Source organism: Dendrobates tinctorius, unplaced genomic scaffold (genome assembly GCF_039654945.1).
Source record: "Dendrobates tinctorius isolate UK_male_01 unplaced genomic scaffold, ASM3965494v1 ptg000165l, whole genome shotgun sequence".
Classification (NCBI taxonomy): domain Eukaryota; kingdom Metazoa; phylum Chordata; class Amphibia; order Anura; family Dendrobatidae; genus Dendrobates; species Dendrobates tinctorius.
The window spans coordinates 25,050,410-25,072,895 of record NW_027361832.1 but is presented as its reverse complement, the minus strand read 5'-3'; the positions used below and the strand labels follow the sequence as shown (position 1 = coordinate 25,072,895).

At 43.6% G+C, this 22,486-nt stretch overlaps 1 pseudogene; it reads left to right on the top strand.

Moving 5' to 3' along the window:
• Positions 1 to 20,103: 20,103 nt before the first annotated feature.
• Positions 20,104 to 22,486, top strand: part of LOC141053051 (WD repeat-containing protein 18-like) — a 57,807-nt pseudogene continuing 55,424 nt past the window's right edge.

Genomic DNA, 22,486 nt, shown 5'->3' with positions numbered 1-22,486 from the left:
CTTGTGACCATTCTTCCCTTTTACCTGTGACTGCTGGTTTGAAGGACACTTGTTAAAAAGAGGTTATATGCCTCTGTAACATCAGACAGATATTAAGTCAAGACATCCAAACATCCAAAGAACCTGAGACTCTACACGACAGCAGCCAAGATATCATGGCTCCATCATGAGGGACACAGATTTGTCATTCTACAGGATGCGAGCTTAGGGGACCACAGCCCCTGCTAAAAGAATGCAGATCTGCTTCATTGACCATCACTGAACCATGGATATATTTGGGGTAGTCAGGATTTGGACCCATTGGTCACCTGAGCCCTATGGATACATCTGTGAAAGCCAGGAATGGGACCCACAGGTCACCTGGCTCCATGGAGATGTTCGGAGAAGCCAGGTTGTGACCCTCAGGTCAACCGGCCTTATACCTCAATGGACTGTCATCTTCCTAAGCTTGTCATTACCTCCTCTCTGTGCTTGCAACATGTGGGGGTAGTCAGCTCTGGAAGTTCTGAAGTCACAACTGGTCTTATCCTTGTGAGTCAGCGGAAGTGTGAGACTCTATTATTTTACACCATCTTGGGTATTTTGCTGGACTGTTCTATGTGTTATTTGTCTGTTTTGCGGTTCAGTAAAGGATTGCCACACTGTTTACCCTCACAGTTGACTGAGTAGTATTATGCCCATGGTAAAAAGAGATTGAGCGTTCAGTGGGATGATCCCTGGGCCATGCAGTTTCGGCAAGTGGACTAGGGCACTAGCTGACCCGCTGTGTCTCCACACTTGTTCACTATCATTGTTAGGAAAGGCCAGCTGATGCAAATTTCCCAGCTTTATAAAAACCCAGCCTCCTCTAACCTTGTGCCAAAAAACAGCAGCCATAGGTTCTTCAAAGCAGCAGCCTAGGACACTGAAATTGGTGGAGGTCCACAAAGCGATTGAAGGCTATAAGAAGATAGCAAAGTGTTTTCAAGTTGCCCTTTCCTCAGTTCGAAATTTAACTGAGAAATGACAATTAACAGGAATAGGTCATGATAAGGTCTGGAAGATCAAGAAACATTTCAGTGAGAGCTGCACGTAGGTTTGCTACAGAGGCAAACCAGAACCCTCGCTTGACTGCAAAAGGCTGTCAGAAAAATTTAACAGAATAGAGCGGTGTGGTACATTGTGCTACTGTTCAGAGACATCTGCACAAATATGGCCTTCGTGGAAGAGTCATCAGAAGAAAACCTCTCCTGCATCCTCACCATAAAATTCAGCATCAGAAGTATGCAAAAAAAATCTGAACAAGCCTGAGGTTAAAAGAGAAATCTTTGGCTACAATAATCAAAGGTATGTGTGGAGAAAAAAAGGCACAGAATTTTAGGAAAAGAACATCTCGCCAATCATTAATCATGGGGGTGGATCAATCAAGCTTTGGGGTTGTGCTGCAGCCAATGGCACGGGGAACATTTCACGGGTAGAGGGAAGAATGGATTCAATAAAATTTCAACACAATCTTGATACAAACATAACACCATCTGTAAAAAAGCTGAAGTTGAAAAGAGGATGGCTACAAATGGATAATTATCCTAAACACACGTCAAAATCAACATTAAACTACCTCAAAAGGTGCAAGCTGAAGGTTTTACAATGGCCCTCACAGTCCTCTGATCTGAACATCATTGAAAATCTGACCGCCAAATATCAGTTCATGCAACACGACCCAAGAATCTCAAAGAACTGGAAACATTTTCCAAGTAAGAATGCATGAAAATCCCCCAAACAAGAACTGACAGACTCTTGGCTAGCAACAAAAAGAATTTACCGTATATACTCGAATATAAGCCGAGATTTTCAGCCCAAAAAATTGGGCTGAAAGTCCCCCTCTCGTCTTATATTCGAGTCATATACAAAGGGGGTCAGAGGGGGAGGGGGGCGGGGGTGTCAGGTCATACTTACCCGTCCTGACGCTGTGTCTTGAGCCCCCAGCTTCTCCCCGTGCTCTCTCTTCCTGCCTTCAGCGGTCACGTGGTGCCGCTTATTAAAACTCATGAATATGCGCATATTCACGAGTTTTCATGAGCGGTACCACATGACTGCTGAAGGCAGGAAGAGAGAGCACGGAGAAGCTGGGGGCTCAAGACACAGCGTCAGGACGGGTAAGTATAGCGATACTCACCTGTCCTGCGTCCATGGCTGCTTGCTGCTGTCTGTCATCGGTCAGTGACTTCAGACAGCACAGCAGAGGGCGCAGTGACGTGGTTAGTGCGCGCCGCGCCCCCTGCAGTCAGAACGTCACTGACTGATGACGTGGCACATAGCGGTGAGCAGCCATGGACGCAGGACACGTGAGTATCTCAGGTGCCAGCAGTGACACCGGCACCTGACACCCAGCGACGGAGAGGTGAGTATGTCTTTTTTTATTTTTACATGCAGCAGCAGCAGCAGCAGCATGGGGGCAGCATATGGGGGAACAATCTATGGGGGCAGCATATGGGGGAACAATCTATGGGGGCAGCATATGGGGGAACAATCTATGGGGGCAGCATATGGGGGAATAATCTGGAGCTTCTTCTGGGGTCAGCATATGGGGGAACAATCTATGGAGCTTCTTATGGGGGGCAGAATATGGGGGAACAATCTATGGAGCTTCTTATGGGGACATCATATAGGGGAATAATCTATGGAGCATTTCCAACCCTAGGCTTATACTCGAGTCAATAAGTTCTCCCAGTTTTTTGTGGCAAAATTAGGGGGGTCGGGTTATACTCGGGTCGGCTTATACTCGAGTATATACGGTACAAGCTGTGATGCTTTAAAAAGGGGGTGCTACTAGATATTAACCATGGCTAGTGCCCAAACTTTTTCATCGGCTGGTTTTCCTTTTTGTAATTTTTAAAATGGAAATGATGAACATAGATATATTTTTTTTGCCTAAAATACAAAGGAAATGTGTCATCTTTAACTTTAGGCCTTTTAGAAATCATTTCATCTTCAACTTGTTTACTGTTCACAATAACAGTAATTTTAGCCAGGGGTACCCAAACGTTTACATGCCACTGTATATGATAAAGTTTCTTATATTTTCTTGTACTATACAATTATGCAAAATTTGTTGAAATGACGGTAACAGTAGATAGGATAAAACTTGGTTCTATGAGCAGGTAATAACCAGACCATATGAACATGGCTTGCACAAGCTTCATGTTAGATGAATCAATGAAATGTTACCTATAGAAATCTTAGTCCATGCTCTACCTCTGCTACTTTATGGAGTGTTTGCTTTTTTCTGAGTTTTAAGAACTAGAAGTCTATTGCAAAAGCTATAAAGTCGCCATTTTATCATTTCAAAAATAGTCAGATTTATATATAGTAAATTCTTTTCCTGTTTATTCCTTCTTGTCAAAGATAGTACAATACTATCAAGTGGAAGGGGAACAATGCAGCACTTAAATGTCACCGATACTCATTATCCTAAATTTATAGATCAGGAAAATGTACTTGAGGAAAGGAAATCTAGCAGACGCTGCACATTTCATTTTCCAACAAGAGCTGAAACATTGTTAGGAAAACTTTACCTTCCTGCTCGAAACATTTGCGTTGAAAAGGTATCTTCTGCGCTAGATATTGGTTGTAGCTGCCTTCTTAGTAGATTTTACAGAAATAAATAGCAAAATATAAGCTGCTGTTTAAAACCATTACATTGTTACAGCTTGCATAATGAATAATGATTCATTATACTAATCACAATCTGTAGGCTTCAGAGCTGAAATCAGGCAGCAACTCCTGTTTGTTCATAGCAGGGCTGGACTGGCCATCTGGCAACTCTGGCAAATGCCAGAAGGGCCTGTCTGGTCATGGGCTGCCTTGTCTGCTACGTTGTTAAGAGAATCAGTGTTCTAAAGACACCCATACTTAAGAGTTGTGACTGAGCACAAAGTTGCTGACTCCTTCACTTACCCCAGCAGCCACGTGGATCATTAGAATTATTGGTCTTGTATTAAGGCTGAGTTCACACGTTGCATTTTTTTCGTGTTTCCGCGGTGGTTTTATCCGCGCGATTTTGCTGCGAAAAATAAGCATTCCATGCATTCCTATGGGATTCCGCAATGCTGTGGTTTTTACCGCGGCGGAATCGCTTCGCGGTAAAAACCGCAGCATGCTCATTAATTTTGCGGAATCGTGGCGATTCCGCACCCATAGGAATGCATTGTTCTGCTTACTTTCCGCATGTGGCTGTGCACACCATGCGAAAAGTAAGCAGAACAATTGCGGATGGTACCCACGGCCCGGAGGAGAGGGGACTGTCCTCCTGGCTTTGGGTACCATATCCCTGTAAAAAATAGAATTAAAATGAAAAATATTGTTATTCTTACCTTCCGACATCCCGCGCAGCCGTTCCCAGTAATCCTTTGCGAAAATGCCCGCATTGGCGTCCGTTCTCGCGGGATCGCGAAGTCTCACGGTCATTCGCGCAACGTCATCGCGAATAACCGCAAGACGTCGCGATCCCGCGAGAACGTACGTCATTGCGGGCATTTTCGCAAAGGATTACTGGGAATGGCTCCGCGGGACGTCGGAAGGTAAGAATAACACCATTTTTTATTTTTTTTTTAGATTTTATCTTTTACTACTGATGCTGCATAGGCGGCCTCAGTAGTAAAAAGTTGGTCACACTTGTCAAACACTGTGTTTGACGAGTGTGACCAACCTGTCAATCAGTTCTCCAAGCGATGCTACAGATCGCTTGGAAAACGCTAACATTCTGCAAGCTAATTACGCTTGCAAAATGCTAGTTTTTCCGCGGGAAAATCGCGGGAATATCGCGGGAATTTAAAATGCGATTTTCCCGCGGAATGGAATTCCGGAATTCTCGCGGTAATTTCCACGAGAGTTCCGGTACGTGTGAACTTAGCCTAAATCTTGCTTTCCTCCATCCATAGTAATATTAGCATTAATAAATCCCATATGGTGCTTGTGGATGGGGACACGATGGGCCTGTGTAATTTCAAATGCCAGGGCTGAATTTCAGCCCCAGTCCGTACCTGGTGCATAGTAACGTGATGAAAATTATCAACTAAATCAGTCATGCAATCGCAAGAATGCAATATGCATACTCCCCGCCATATTCCGACTAGACATACGCTGACTCACAAGTGAAGTACGTCTAGTTGTAATATAATAGGAATTATGTGTATCACTTATTTACAGTCACATGACCACCCTGTCTTGCTGCTGGCACCGGAGAATTATGACAATGCACGCTGTGCATGAAGTGAGGATTCACAAGTCTACAGTCACATAAAGTGACAGCACACTTTTGTGCCAAACCTGGACATCTCCTTTAATGCAGATGGAAAAGTTTTAGAAAGAAGAAGGAAGTGATTTTCTGTGGAGTTTGTTATTAAGTAGTTCTGGAAAAAGAAGGAGAGTAGTCACATTACTAGGGTATGTGTAATAGGAAGATTGTTGAGGTAGCAAACTGAAAAGTAACTGGAGAAATGACAGATATACCCAAACACAACATCCATGACACTGGGAAGTGAGCCTAGCAACAGAAAGCCAAATTTTGCGTTTCCGTGCGGTCGCCGCACACATCAAATCGCCGCATGTGGACGCATCCACATACAACGCATGTCCCTGTGTACCCAATGTTAAAGATAGGTACGCATGGAAACACTGGACGCATTCGGCAGTAGGCGGAGTGTGTGCGGAGCTTCACGGAGTAAAAGAAAGGAGGAAGTAGGCTGCCATCCGCAGCCCTCCTGAACGCTAGTGTGAAACTAGCCTTAGCTGAACAGATTGGGCACAGATACTATTGCATAAGGCTGGTTTCACATTTGCATCTGTGTGCGCAGCATTTCATCCGCAGCAATCCGAATGCATCATGTATACCTATCTTTAACATAGTGTACACAGGGGCATGCGTTTGCACCAGTTCGCATGCGTCAGCATACGTATGCGTAGTTTTCGGTGTGCGGCCGAGTCTGGCGAACGTAACATGTTGCATTTTTAGAAGCGGCAAAAATCCATCAAGTATGCGCAGTCATGTGCATGCGGATTAATGGATAAAAAAACGCATTACTGTCTATGGGAACGCATGCGTACACAAGTGCATGCGTACGCATGCATTCGATACGCATGCGTTCTTCAAAATGTAAATAGAAATCCCATGAGACACACCCATTTTTGTCTGATGCATACACAATGCAAACGCATGCAAAAACGCATGCAAACGCAGCATTTTTTGGCATCATGCGTAAAATGATGCTGATAAAAATGCTGCGTAAACATGCATTTGAACCTAGCCTTAGCTAAGATAGACTGAAAGAAAATAACGTCGAGATAGAGATTTCAAGTTATTTATACTGTGCAATTGAAAAGTACTATGCCAACACTGACAAATGATTCCTATAACTGTCAATGAGACTTCTGCACCTCTCGACAGGTATTTTGGCCCACTGCTCCAGTTGTCTCGTGTTTGAAGGTTGCCTTTTCCAGACGGCATGTTTCAGCTCTTTCCAGAGATGCTCAATAGGATTTAGGTCAGCGCTCATAGAAAGCCACTTCAGAATAATCCAATATTTTCCTCTTAGCCATTCTTGGGTGTTTTTAGCTGTGTGAACATAACAGAACCTCCTCCATGTTTCACAGTACGGAAAGTCTTCTTTTCATGATATGCTTCATTTTTCTGTATGTGAACATAGAGCTGATATGCCTTGCCAAAAAGTTCCATTTTTGTCTCAAATATCCGTAGGACATTCCCCCAGAAGCTTTGTGGCTTGTCAAAATGTAGTTTGGCAAATTCCAGTCTGGCTTTTAAAGATTTTTTTTCAACAATGGTGTCCTCCTTGGTTGTCTCCCATGAAGTCCACTTTGGCTCATACAGCAACGGATGGTGCGATCTGACACTGATTTTCCTTGAGCTTGAAGTTCACCTTTAATCTGTTTAGAAGTTTTTCTGGGCTCTTTTGTTACCATTTGTATTATCCGTCTCTTTGATTTGCCATCAATCTTCCTCCTGCGGCCACGTCCAGGGAGGTTGGCTACAGTCCCATGGAGCTTACATTTCTGAATAATATGTGCAACTGTAGTCACAGGAACATCAAGCTGCTTAGAGATGGTCTTATAACTTTTACTTTTGTCTATAATTTTCTTTCTAATCTCCCGAGACAACTCTTTCCTTCGCTTCCTCTGGTCCATGTTAAGTGTGATACACACCATGGCACCAAACAGCACAGTGATTATCTGTAGCCTCTATACAGGCCCACTCACTGATTCCAAGATTGTAGACACCTGTGATGCTAATTAGTGGACACACCTCGATATAACATGTATCTTTTGTCACATTATTTTCAGGGGTGCCATCATTTCTGTCCAGGCCTATTTCATGAGTTTTATTTATTTTATTTTTTTTAATTCTGTGGAAGCATGGCTGAAAAGCAATGTCTGACTTTCATTTGTTCATTTTCATAGACTTTTTATTTATTATTACTTTTGTCAGATTCAAGTTATTTCTGTGATCATTGTGGGTTTTTCTGTCATTACACGAGGGGTGGCAACAATTTTGACCACGTGTGTGTATACAAATTGCATTTTAAGAGAGGAAGAAGACTTAAACACTAGGGCCACCTATGGGAAGTAGCAATCATAAAAGTCATCATCAATTGTTTAACGATCCTTGTCATGGGACTGAGGATAAAAACCAAACCAGAAACTTAATTTGCAAGCAGTGTTTCAGGGTGTTGCCCCTCCTCAGTGCAAATCTTCATGGATATTTCTCTTAACACATAGACCATCTTTATACACATTCTTTCCTTCCTAAACTCATTCGGCTCTGCCTCAGTTAGTTCCTCTCTTCGTCTCATATTCCCTGCATATAATAACACATTTAAATTAAAAAAGCACAAAACTGTTCTAAGAACATTTTAGGGATTTGTTTATTTAAATCCTAGAGTCCAAATTGAAAATTTAACTATACATATCAAAGGTATAGTCAAAATACCTGCTGCCCTTGTTTTGAATCATCCTGCACTGTTCCCATTTGTCTTAACAGTTTTGATACCGCTGTCTGTGACTTCACTATGGATAGCATTCTTAGAAGTCTCAAACACACCCTTCTCCCTTCCCTTACGGATAGGAACAGATCTGTTGAGGTCACAGACACAAATCCTTCTCCTTCACTGCCCCTGATAGGACCAAAGCCAATGAGGTATCGAACACACTTCCTTCCCCATCACTGCCCCTGATAAGATCAGAGGCTATCCAATGATGTCATAAATTCACCATCTTCCCCTCCACGACCCATTATAGGACCTTAGATGAGTCAATGATGTCAAATTCACCACCTTACCCTCCACTGCCCATTATAGAACCTTAGATGAGCCGATGTCATAAACTCACCACCTTCCCCTCCGCTGCCCATTATAGGATCTTACGTGAGCCAATGATGCCATAACCTCACCACCTTCCCCTCCGCTGCTCATTATAGGATCTTACATGAGCCAATGATGTCATGAACTCACCACCTTCCCCTCCACTTCCTATTGTAGGACCTTAGGTGAACCAAACATGTCATAAACTCACCACCTTCCCCTGCAATGCCCCTGAAAGGATACGAACCAGTGACATCACGAACATGCCCCTTTCCCATAACTGTCCCTAATAGGAACAGAGTCATAGATGTTACAAACATGCACCCATATATAAAGTGATCACCTGCCCTCAGAGAGGATCCATGCCTGATAGCTCATAAGGTCTGACACTGTTAGTGCATCTTGATGTACACAATATTTGTCAAGGTAAAGGTGAATGTTCCAATATTTCCAATATGTGGGAATGGGTTCTTCTGTAACTTAAATAAAATTATAATAATTGAGTTGTCAATGATTTTATGAATGTAAGAAAATAAACCTCCAGATACAGTTTAATAGCAAGTAAATCACATAGATGTTAATACTTATGTCCCAAAAATTGAGAAAAGTAATCAAGGTGTGATACCTTTATTGGCTAACCAGAGAAATTATATTTGCAAGCAAGCTTTCAGAGCTCAAAAGGCCCCTTCATCAGGCTAGATTACAAGTGAATTACTGAGAAGAGATGGCACCATTTAAATAGGACAACAGGACATGAGGTGATACAGGTCAAGGAAATCAATTTCAGGTTTTTGTTACACATGCAAATGAGGTGGAAATGTTCTATTAGAGAGCTGAAGACCTTCTTGTGGAGGTGTGAACTGTGTCCATGTAATGAGTCATGAATCCAGGTGTCAAATTCAGTCCTATTGTTAGAGATTGGAACATATTTATAAATTTGAACTCCCAAATTTTCCTTTCTCTGTCACTATTGAAATGACCTTTCAATATTAGGAATTTTAGATCTGCCATACTGTGTCCAGGTCTAGAGAAGTGTATCCCTACAAGTGTTTCCAGCTGTAGGGACAAATAAATCACATGAAAGTGAAAAATCTGCCTAACACTTTAATGTAATTGTGGCTCCTATCCCAAAATTGCTCTCAACCCCAATTTAGGCTTACCTATATGCCGGATTATAGTAGCAATAAGTCCTACCTCCTTTGCAGTGCTATGTCTATGACCAACAGCGACAAAAAGGCCTGTGCAGCTTTAGCTCATATTTCTCCTAAACTATAAAGAATAACTCTTTTTTTTTTTTTTTTAAGTTTCTGATAGATTTCCTGAGAGCTCAGGCTTATTATTAGCCACCTGGATACCTTTTTTTTTCTAGGTGGGAAATAACAGAAAACACCTATAAACATCCTGACTCAAATATTTGGCCATATTTTATATTTATACATTTATACTGTGCTGTGATGGTAGATGGAGAACACTGTGAACGTATTTTTAATTCATCCCATGAGCATATTATTTTCCGCCGAACCGGACAGGAGCAACTCCTGTTGATAAGGTTGCTTATTAAACCCGGCCAAGTTGAGTGATACATGCCAAACAACACAAGTTTGATATGGGGCAGGACGGTGCTGCTAGCTACACATGGCCTCTCATACCGTGAAGAATGTCACAATGGGACACATCATACTGGGTGGGAACTGGATTGGGAACTTGAACTCTAATAACCTTCAGCTGCATCTTACTGACAAGCTGTGAGATAAAAGCAAGATATGTCCTTTAGTACACGAATCCATGGATTTATGCCCGATGAGGCCAGTGCATATGTCAGACAACACCCAAACACACATGCTTTCAGTATAATAGAATCTATAATTATAGGTTACATATTGATATTTAGAGGAGGGACCAAACAAAAGGTAAAAATTTACTTTTTTAGTCTCAGGCTTGATTTACAAAGTCTGTTCTAACTAGACTTCCCTAAGGAAAATACAGAAGTCATAGGGTTGCTCAGTAAGGTTCCGATTTGAACATCCATATCAGCCCCTTCACGACAATTTACATTTTTGATTTTTAGTTTATTCCTGCTCATCTTCCCAGAACCGTAATTCTTTTTATTTCTTTCCACAAAGACATATTACTGCTTTTTTTTCTTTTCTTTCAAAAGACGAGTTATACTTTTTAGTGACTCCCTTTAATTCACCACATATGTACTGGAAAATGGGAAAAAAAATTCCAAGTGAGGAGAAATTGTGAAAAAAAACGTAATTCTGACATTGTTTTTTGGGAATTATTTATTTTGTTGTAAAAATAACGTTGCAATAAGATCCTGCTCATCAGTATGATGTTTTTTTTAAATTATTTTAGTGGTGAAAAATAATCAGAAGTGTAAAAAAAATATATTTTTTGAGTTGTGTCGCCATTTTCCAAAACCAATATCATTTTCATTTTTCGGCTGATGGAACTGTGTGATGGCCCATTTTTTTGCAGGGCGAGACATCATTTTTTATACCATTTTGTTATGTACAGTGCCTTGCGAAAGTGTTCGGCTCCCTGGAACTTTTCAACCATTTCAACCTTTTCCACATATCATGCTTCAAACATAAAGATACAAAATATAAATTTTTGGTGAAGAATCACCAACAAGTGGGACACAATTGTGAAGGTGAACAAAATTTATTGGTTATTTTAAGATTTTGTGGAAATTCAAAAAATGAAAAGTGGGGTGTGCAATATTATTTGGCCCCTTTAACTTAATACTTTGTTGTGCCACCTTTTGCTGCGATTACAGCTGAACGTCGCTTGGGGTATGTCTCTATCAGTTTTGTACATCGAGAGACTGAAATTCTTGCCCATTCTTCCTTGGCAAACAGCTTGAGCTCAGTGTGGTTTGATGGAGATCATTTGTGAACAGCAGTATTCAGCTCTTTCCACAGATTCTCGACTGGATTCATGTCTGGACTTTGACTTGGCCATTCTAACACCTGGATACGTTTATTTGTGAACCATTCCGTTGTAGATTTTGCTTTATGTTTGGGATCATTGTCTTGTTGGAAGACAAATCTCCATCCCAGTCTCAGGTCTTTTGCAGACTCCAACAGGTTTTCTTCAAGAATGGTCCTGTATTTGGCTCCATCCATCTTCCCATCAATTTTAACCATCTTCCCTGTCCCTGCTGAAGAAAAGCAGGCCCAAACCATGATGCTGCCACCACCATGTTTGACATTGGGGATGGTGTGTTCAGGGTGATGAGCTGTGCTGCCTTTATGCCAAACATATCATTTGGCATTGTTGCCAAAAAGTTCGATTTTGGTTTCATCTGACCAGACCACCTTCTTCCACATGTTTGGTGTGTCTCCCAGGTAGCTTGTTGCAAAACTTAAAATGACACTTTTCATGGATATCTTTGAGAAATGGCTTTCTTCTTGCCTCTCTTCCATAAAGGCCAGATTTGTGCAGTGTACGACTGATTGTTTATGGACAGACTGTCTCACCTCAGCTGTAGATCTCTGCAGTTCATCTAGAGTGTTCATGTGCCTCTTGGCTGCATCTCTGATCAGTCTTCTCCTTGTTTGAGATGAAAGTTTAGATGGACGGTCGGGTCTTGGTAGATTTGCAGTGGTATGATAATCCTTCCATTTCAGTATGATCGCTTGCACAGTGCTCCTTGGGATGTTTAAAGTTTTGGAAATCATTTTTTATCCAAATCCGGCTTGAAACTTCTCCACAACAGTATCACGGATCTGCCTGTTGTGTTCCTTGGTCTTTATGATGTTCTCTGTGCTTCCAACAGAATCCTGAGACTATCACAGAGCAGGCGCATTTATACGGAGACTTGATTACACACAGGTGAATTATATTTATCATTATTAGTCATTTAGGACAACATTGGATCATTCATAGATCCACAATTAACTTTTGGAGTGAGTTTGCTGCACCGAAAGTAAAGGGGCCGAATAATATTGCACGCCCACTTTTCAGTTTTTGCATTTCCACAAAAATTTAAAATATCCAATAAATTTCGTTCAACTTCACAATTGTGTTCCACTTGTTGATTCTTCGCCAAAAATTTACATTTGGTATCTTTATGTTTGAAGCATGATATGTGGGAATAGGTTGAAAAGTCCCAGGGGGCCGAATACTTTCGCAAGGCACTGTACATGATGTTTTGATCGCTTGATGCTGCATATTTTGGGGATTGTTTTATATTTTGATAGATCTGTCTTTTCTGAATGTGGGGATACCACATGTGTAATTTTTTTATTATCTGTATTTTAAATGTGGGAAAAAGATGTGATTTTAACTTTTTTGGTTTTTTTAAACATTTTTTTCCACTTTTCACTATTCTTAATAGTCCCCTTAAGGTCCTTGAAGCTACGATCGTCTGATCGCTTGTGCTATACACAGTCAGTGTTTCAAAGGAGCTATGTAAGGACAAGCACGGGGGTCTTCAACAAACCTCCTGCTGTCATAGCAACCTATTGGCGCCTGCAATCACATCACGGGCATGAATGATGCGCCCCCATGCCGATGCATGTTAAATGCCACTGTCAGAGATTGATAACAGCATTTCACTGGTTAATAATGGTGTGGGGAGACTTGCTCCGCCCGTGATTGGTAGAGGCAGGCAGGGCCGCCATCAGGGCATTACCTCCCTGACTGGCGTATGAGGCCCAATGAACAGAGAAGGAGGACCACATCGGGTCCCGTCTGTTCTGGTCATCGGGCCCCATCAGCAGGCTTCTGCCGATGTAGTAACTGAACCTACGTCCAAGACGCAGGTAAGGAGAAAGTGTTTTTTTATTTTTATTGAAAGGGACAAGCCCGGGGCAGAATGGAGACACAGGGGGCAGGATGGAGACACGGGTCAGGATGGAGACACGGTGGCAGGACAGAGACATGGGCAGGATGGAGACATGGGGGCAGGATGGCAGACATGGGCAGAATGGAGACAGGGGCAGAATGTAGACACAGGGGGCAGGATGGAGACACGGGGCAAGATGGAGACATGGGGGCAGGATGGAGACACGGGGGGCAGGATAGAGATACGGGGCAGGATGGAGACACGGGGCAGGAATATGGGGTAGGATGGAGACAGATGGGGCAGGATGGAAACAGATGGGAAGGAAAATGGGACAGGATGGAGGCAGATGGGGCAGGATAGAGATACATGGTGCAGGATCATGGGGCAGGATGGAAACATGGGGCAGGATGGAGACACATGGTGCAGTGTTATGGGGCAGGATGGGTATGATGGAGACAGAATGGTCAGGATCATGGGGCAGATGGGGCAGGATCATGGGACAGATGGGGCAGGATCATGGGACAGATGGGGCAGGATCATTGTACAGATGGGGCAGGATCATAGGACAGATGGGGCAGGATGAGACATCACATGGGCAGAATGGATACTCATGAGGGCAGTAAGGAAGAACATATGGCTAGAGCCAGGAATGAGACACATGGGGGCCAGGATGGGGGATATTATTTTCATAGGGGCTAATTAAGGGATATTATTACTGCAGTAATACTATGCAGGTATACTATTTTAAATGAAGGTGGGCGGTACTGCTACTCTGCAGAGCGACACTTTATCGCCTTTTTTTCTTCATCTGGTGTAGTGTAGAAGTTGGGAAAACAATAAGTAATGTGTTCTGCAAGCGGTGCTGTAGATAACTGTATTATTTCCTGCAAAGACGAGCCCTTGCTGAAAGAAGTGATGGCGGTCTGTGCTGTATGAAGATGAAAAGTGAAGATGAAGGACTTCACCTAGAGACATCACTGGTGAGTCAGTGTTTTAAGTGTACACTGACACTATTCACTGTATACTATATACAGCAGTCCTGTGTACAATGTCACCAGCGATCACTGTATTACCTTTACACTGACACAATATACATGTTACGGTACTTCAGCACAGGACTAGGGTAAGATGGGGGAAAACTGACCCTGCACTGCGACAAGGCTGATACCCTACGATGGAGTGGGTGACCCATTCCTTAAGAATAGACCCACCGACGATCCTAGGTTAATCTCAGCGAAGACCTATAGATAGGGGGAAGGGGGGTCCCTGAAAGATCTAAGGACTAGGTACAAAAACGGTTCACCTCCTAGTAGAAATGCAGAGAAGGCTGCAGAAACAAACTGCAAACAGAAACTAAGACTGGCAGAACCAGAGGTCTCAGAACTGCACTAAATAAACACACAGAAGGCAAAGCAAGGCTCCAAGCCAGACTTCAAGTGGATTAACACTGTTGTCCAGCAAGGAATGGGAGACAGGTGCAGGTTAATAAAGGGCGATACAATCACCTGACCAAAGGCAAACCCAGCACCAGGGGAAAAAGACCAGCAGCCAGAACACTACAAGAAAAAGGCGGATAGTCACAAACTGAACAGATTCTAACAATACAGAGCTCCTGTGTATAATGTCATTGATCACTGTATAACCTGTACAATATATACAGCACTTGTGTGTATAATGTCATTGTTGATCACTGTATTACCTGTACACTGATACTGTATACAGAGCTCCTGTGTATAATGTCACCAGTAACCACTGTATTACCTGTTCACAGACACTGCATACTAAGTGCAGATTTCCTCTGTATAATGGCACTTATGGTGACATTAGTATTATGTTTTTTTTTAAATTAATGATCAATACTGTAGTATTCAGTCACTATGGGGTGATAATATGTTGTCCGGCCTTGATGTGGCAGTATTTTTTCCTTGTATGTGCTATTATTTGGTCAGTATGTGGTGGTAATATGTGGTCTGGTCATAGTGTGGTGGTATTTGTTCCTTGTATATGCTATTATTTGGTCACTATGTGGTGGTAATATGTGGTCTGGACATGGTCTAGTGGTATTTGTTTCTTGTATGTGGTGTTATTGGTCACCATATGGTGGTAGTATGTGATCTGAACATGGTGCATTGGAATTTGTCCCTTGTATGTGATATTATTGGTCATTTTAAAAATTGAAAAATAAATAAAAATATACCTAAATTGTATTGGATATTTTAACAAATGATTAATGGGATACAGTAGAGTAAAGCTCGGCAAAAAGAGTCTACTTTGTCGTGGTGGCGGCTGTGGACAGCTCGAGGGGTGGAGCCTGGGCAGAGTCTCAAGGGCGCCCCGAAAATTTTGCCAGAATGGTGCCACAAAATTCCTAATGGCAGCCCTGGAGGCAGGTCCTGGCTGTAACACACAGCCAATGATCTGTCAGGTATACCCATGTACAACTTGCACCGTGCCTACTTTTGACCAATATTAGGGGTTATTCAGACATAAGTCTTTCTCTTTCGGGTTCTATTTAATATATGTTTCTCACAGAATGATCTTGTACTTGTTACAGTCTTTGGATCTGTTTACATGCATTTTTGCAGCTAGAGTTGTCCACACAAAATAGACATGCTTGATTTTAAATTAAAAACATATGGGACATGCACAAGAATGAACAGGTCAATAAGACAATGGTCACACCACCCAAAGACTGAGACACAGAAAAAACACACAGTATTACAAACGTGCATGAATACTCTGTAGTAAAATATATGTTACAATAAGGAGCAAGTGCTGGTAAAAGATGATAACAAAAACAGGGTAATTAGTTGATACTTTTTTTGCAAATAATGTATACGAAGCCACTGCACCACGTCACGGTATACCCTTCTCGGAGCAGTCCTATCTAATGTATTTAAACCTGATCATGTGAACAATACCTACGTGAGCAGGATTCAGAAAGGAGCTGCCCGGTATGGGCACGCTGGGCAAAATGGCTCTTCATGTGCAAGTCCCACAAGAGAGAGGCGGGGATCTCCCAAAGCTTGCATGAGCAAGAAATTAATAAATTAAAAACACATGGGACATGCACAAGAGTGAACAGGTCAATAAGACAATGTTCACACCACCCAAAGACTGAGACACAGAAAAAACACACAGCATGACAAACGTGCATGAATACGCTGTTGTAAAATATATATAACAATAAACAGCAAGTGCTGGTAAAAGATGATAACAAAAACAGGGTATTTAGTTGATACGTTTTTTGCAAAAAATGTATACGAAGTCACTCCACCACGTCACGGTATACTCTTCTCGGCGCAGACAGTATTCAGGTGCCATCCATAAGTTGTTCATTTCTCACAGACTATGTGATAGGAGAAGAATCTCCATCACTCTTTTTTTCATCAGGGAAAAACTGATGAATCTCTGACACACTGACCAAACTCTGATGAAAGTCAGATCAAAACACTGATAAAACTCAGACTGTCTTTTGCATACCAGAAGAATCACAGACATCTGAATGAGCCTTTAGTCTGGTCCTTAAAAGGGCAAGACTAGTGCATGTTGTAGTGTCTTTCACATGGACCAGCAGTTATGTGGAAAATCCCTGGTGGTAACAGCACATAGGTTATTATTGGGACATTGAGCTGTCGGTTGTGCACAAGGACAGCACACTGACAAATTACAGCTGTCTGGACACAGCCTAAGGGCCCATGCACATGACTGTAGTATTATCGGTCCCAGTAGGATCCGACAAAACATCAGATCACAATTGAACCGATGTTAGTCTATGGGACTTGGCACATGTCCGATTTTTTTCCTAGGTCAGTCTGATTTTCACGGACTGACATAATGGAGAAAATGGAGAATTTTTTTTCTCCATCTTCTCATCCAAGTGAATCGGATCACACTATGATCAAACTCTGATTTGTATGATTTGTCAAATATTCCGATTCTGTCAGAAGAAAGAATACACACTCATGTGACCCTAGCCTAAGGCTCGTTCACACATTCAGTATTTGGTCAGTATTTCACTTCAGTATTTGCAAGCCAAAACCAGTAGTAGAACAATCAGATGAAAAGTATAACAGAATCACGTCACCGCTTCTGCATTTTTCACCCACTCCTGGCTTGTTAAAGGTTGCTTATAGCGCTAGTCCTCTTCCTCTCTGAAGAGGTAATTTGCATATTTAATTTTGTAGAATAGCATTGCAAGGCTTAAAAATCTCCTCACATTGGCATGCCAGGCTTGGCATGTCAGTCTCCACAAGGAAAAACGTTAACCCTTGGATACTGGTGAGACGCCTACTCACTTAGTCAAACCAGATCTCACACTTTTGCACTGATGAGGAGCAGTACCCTGAAACACATTGTCTGCAAATTGAGATTCAGGTTTGGCTTTTATCCTAAGGGCCCCCGTCACACACAGCAATCTCGCTCGATTTTGTGACACATCAGCGATCTTGCCAGCGAGATCGCTGTGTGTGATTGGGATCAGCGACCGGCCCCCCTGCCGGTTATCGCTGATTGTGCTCGAGCGGCCTGGGACGTTTTTCCATCGCTGGTCTCCTGCTGCCCAGTACGCATAGCTGCGTGTGGCAGCGAGAGATCAGCGACACTGGACGCTGGTTTCTAATGTAAACGTCGGGTATCCAGGAGCCGCGGCTCCTGGATACCCGCTGTTTACCTTGGAAACCGGCGTACATGCTGGTTTCCAAGGTAAACAGCGGGTATCCAGGAGTCGCACGGCTCCTAGAAACCCGATGCTTACCTTGGAAACCAGCGTGTACTCCGGTTTCCAAGGTAAACAGCGGGTATCCAGGCGCCGCGGCTCCTGGATACCTGACGTTCACATTAGAAACCAGCGACCAGCGTCAATGGTACTGATCACTGGAGGGGCTGTCTATGTGACAGCTCACCAGCGATCAGCCTAACGATGTCCCAGTGATCCCATCCATGTCGGATCATTGGTGGGATTGCTGGGACATCGTTATGTGTGACGGGGGCTTTAGTTATGTAGTAAGGCTCATTAAATTGTCTATTATACTTTTAGGATTGCTACTTCTAAAAGGTGGCACTAGAGTTCTAGTCCTTTTCCTCTCTGAAGAGGTAATTTGCTTATGGTTTGTCTAAATACATCCTCTTTTTTACTCTTAGGGTATATTCATACATAGTGGTTGAGCTGCAGTTAAAACCAACTTTAAGAATGCATCTGAAAAACTGCATAAGCTCTTTTTTACATAGTTTTGTGATTTCAATGAAACACATATTTTGCAAGATTCACCTGTAGAAACCTTGTGCCCAATTAACACACTGTAAAACCACAGGAGTTCCAATGGCTGATCGTCACTGCCCACTGAGGAAGCAACAACGAAACACGCGTCAGGGCACCTGCGCACTGGTTGGGTATCAACATGGGTAAGAAAATGTGGTGCTACTGCTTCTAATGTTTTTGTGGATACTTACAGGCCACTATCCATTATTTGGGGCTGATGTATCATATGGGTGGTCCATATATTGTGTTTGGAAATATGTAATGACTATTCTGTGCTCTTTTTCCCCCTGTGACCTGTGGTGGTACCACAGGACATGCATTGCTGTATATGTAATTATATGTTACGCACTATGCACTTTATTATTGAACACTACTTTGCTTTGCATGTCTATGGTTTTCCCCATTTGTTCACATTGATGCCCCCATTGCTTTTCATGGTTATAATGTTGCCCGCCTGTCCTTTTAATACAAATTGACTTCTAGTTTTGGATTCAATTTCCTATCATGCCACGTGTGTTGTATTTTTGAAATCTAATAAAGACAGTTTGTAACTTTACAGAATTTGTCTTTGCTAATTAATAACTAAATATGTTTTGCAGTATATCCATACTATTGTTAGGATATTGAAACTCTCTGTGGTCTTCATGCATTTTCTATGATATTTCTGAGAGCATCCTTGAAGTAGGACTATGTATTTTGTATTCCGTTGGTTTCCGTATGTTTTCACAACAGCTGTCTGATATAGGGTCTCTTAGCATCGGATCTTTGCAGGAGAGTGTGGCGCCCCTGAGGGTTCAGTCGCCACAGAGAACTTTAATCATCATTCACATACTCAACATTCCCCTTTTACAATGAACGCCCAGGGCCATGGACCAGGTCACAGCTACCGTGACAACTCCCATTGAAATACACCAGGCCCGGCTCTGAGTACCCCGCTGACCTGGCGAAGACCCTGGGGGCGCTCCATTTTCTGGTGTCACGAACAGGATGACGAGGCCCAGTGCCACTGGGTTCTGTGTGCCTGAATGTTATTGGACTTAGACATTGCTGAAAATGTGCAGAACAACCAAATTGATAGACTGTAAAATGGACTCTCAAAATGGCCGCCGGCACGGTGAAGAAGGGCGTGAGAACATGGGTGGTCCTAAGAAAAGACCGCAAACTGTCCTGGGCCTCCCCTGCCTGAACTTCAATGCAACTGCAACATGGCCCACCCCCCGGGGGGTTCGTATACTGGCCTGGTATGGAGGAGTAGGAAGAAGACTCCGCCCCCAGAAGGAGGAGCGAGAGCCGGTGTCGGGAAAAGAGCCCGGGAAGGAGGAAGAGAGCGAGAACACAATATTGGAAGAAGGAAGGAGGCCCGAAGAGCGCGAGGAGGTTGAGCTGAACTTCCCCGGCGCAATGGCTGAAGGCTCCGACCTTGCTTCCATGATGGACCGCCAGCAGCTGGAGGACAAGATTGCCCAGCTGACACACCGCCTGCAGCTGAGACAGGAGGCTCTCTGGACTCTGAACTGCAGCGTGCACAGGAGGGGCCTAAACCATCGGTACCTTCATCACTGGTGCCCTCACCATTGGTACCCGCCGCCGCTGTTATATCACCAGTACCTACGCCCGCGGTACCTGCACCACTGGTACCCACCGAGGATGCCCTGGTCCTCCCTCCTGCAGCACTTGCGGAACCTGAGGCCGCTGCGATGCCATCGGCAGCTCCTGTCACCATCTCCCTGCTGCAACGGCCACTGAGCGCCGCCTGCACGGAGGAGGTACCGGAGGGCCCGAGAGCCGAGCAGGAAGAAGCTGGACTCCTGCTGCAGGACCCTGCGAGCCCGGAGATGCCATCGGGTCCACCACCTTCTCCCGCCTCTGACCGGGCAGCACAAGTCACCACCGCTGCCACTGACTGCCGCCCGATGCCCGAACCGGAGCAGACACAACACCACCGGGAAGCTCCAGGTATGACCACCACCCCTGTCAACGGGTTACCCCTTGAGTTTTCACGCACTGCAGCCAGCATGCTCGAATTCCACATGGGACAATTGGAAGAGCTATGCTCTCAATTTAGAGGCACTAAGTTGATTGCGATGGGGAAGTGGAAGAAATCCCTGCTGAGAAGAGTGAGGCTGGAGCAGGCACGTCCCATTCGGCATCTTGTGGGTTTGGTGGAAGAGACTGAACCGCAGACGGATATTAATTTGCATCACGGGTTCCCTTTGCCGCAGAATCTGAACCCACGCCTTTCACCTTACGAGCGGCCACAGATATTGGTGCCACCAGACGTTAGGCCAAAAACTACAGAAACAGTGCTAACTGTGGTACCACCTGAAACTGGGGAACAATATCCTTCGGTACCAGCTGCAACTCCTGCAGAATCAGTAGCAGCAGAGCTACCACCAGCAGCAGCTGAAATGCTACCCTCACAGACAGCAGTTACTCCCGTTGCCATTCCATCTGCATCGGCAGCCACCAACTTAACCCCTTGGGAGAAGGAATACTTACAATTTGTGGACAATCAACAAGAAAAGGAAGCCCTTCAGTTCTCCCCTGGAAGCAGCCAAAGAGACCAGCTTCCACTACCCCAGGAGGGGATCCCCAATATAGAACCCAGGAGGGTATTTGCACCATTGTGCCTTTTTTTTGTTATCATGTTTTCTTTAGTTTTACAAGTTTTTGCCTAGTTGCGTTGGCAGCATATTTTTCATTGAACTGCAGAGATCATGGACAATGAATGATCCACAAACTGTGTTGTATATAGTTGCACCTCTTTAGGTGCTCTTTCTTGGTTTTACATAGATCTTTTATGAATAAGAACTACCTCAGCATGGAGCATAGCTCCAATCCAAGGACATTGCAAGAAATCCCGGCTGGGAGTGGTGTCCAGCACGTGTAAGAATTATTGATGTCTTAATGTGAAGTATTGTGTGATGTGTCTTATAAAAAGATTGATAGATTTTATAGAGCGCTTACTGATAGTAGTATTTAGGTATTTGATTAGGAATGGATATTTTACAGAATTTGATAATGTTGAATAAAGATTGAATGTAGGTGACGAACCAGGCATCAGCGGTTGTCACCCATGTCTAACAGAGACAGTAAAAGAAAATGTGAAAGATAAAGAGAAGGAAAATGTGTTGACTTGAACTGGTAGTAAGTTTACTTTCATAGCACTTTAAAATTAGGTAATTCTAGATAGTCTGTTAAATTGTTCTGCAACGTTCAAGAGTGAGTGCCTCCCACATTGGGAAGTTTAGATAAGAATTGTTTATTAGCATTCAAAAATTTTTGTATGTCCCTTTGTTTTGTCTAACTTTGTTTCACTTGCAGCCCGCGGATGTACTGTGAGGGTTCAGTCGCCACAGAGGTACTGCACCTCCTCCTGAGGTGTGGTACCCCACCATCCAGGTAAGGTGGATACACCTGACCACACTCCAACAGCTGCATCCCACACAACATAGTAGTGTAGCAAAGCACCCTTTGGTGGCTCCCTGCTTGGAACACGAAGCGTGCTGGGAGGCGGGTGGAGTTTAGTCTGCACCAAAAGAGCGGGAAGAGTTTAGGATTTAGTCATTCTGACAGAGTCAGTGGAGCAGTGAAGATCCCCTGAGTGGGATGGATGAAGGAAGTGCTGCAGCCGACCTCAGTGACCTTGGTCCGCTGGCACAGGAAAGAGACATTGATGGAAAGCCTGACTCTCTCCATAAGAAGGAAGGATTAGTATGGAACGTGAGGAGAGGAGGACTAAGGAGCAGGGTTAGAGCAGAACCCTTCCTAAGTTCACAGCGCAAGGCCGAGGTCCGGTCCCCGAGATTGTATGGATACTAATGGTCCTGCAGCAGACACCGGAGGAATAGAAGTTGTCACCACTTTATTCCCACTCAAGACTTGGGGACACAACAGCAACGATAGTGAGCCGGGACTTGGTAGCAAGGAGTCCCCGAAGCAGGCTACAGCTGTCTGCTGTACAAGTAGAGTTCATAGGAACATTTGACAGGAGGAACTCCAGTGTAACTCAGTACTGAGAGTACTTCACTATAGGCGCAAAAGGGAGACGTTCAGAAAAGGCACATATGTTGGCAGAGT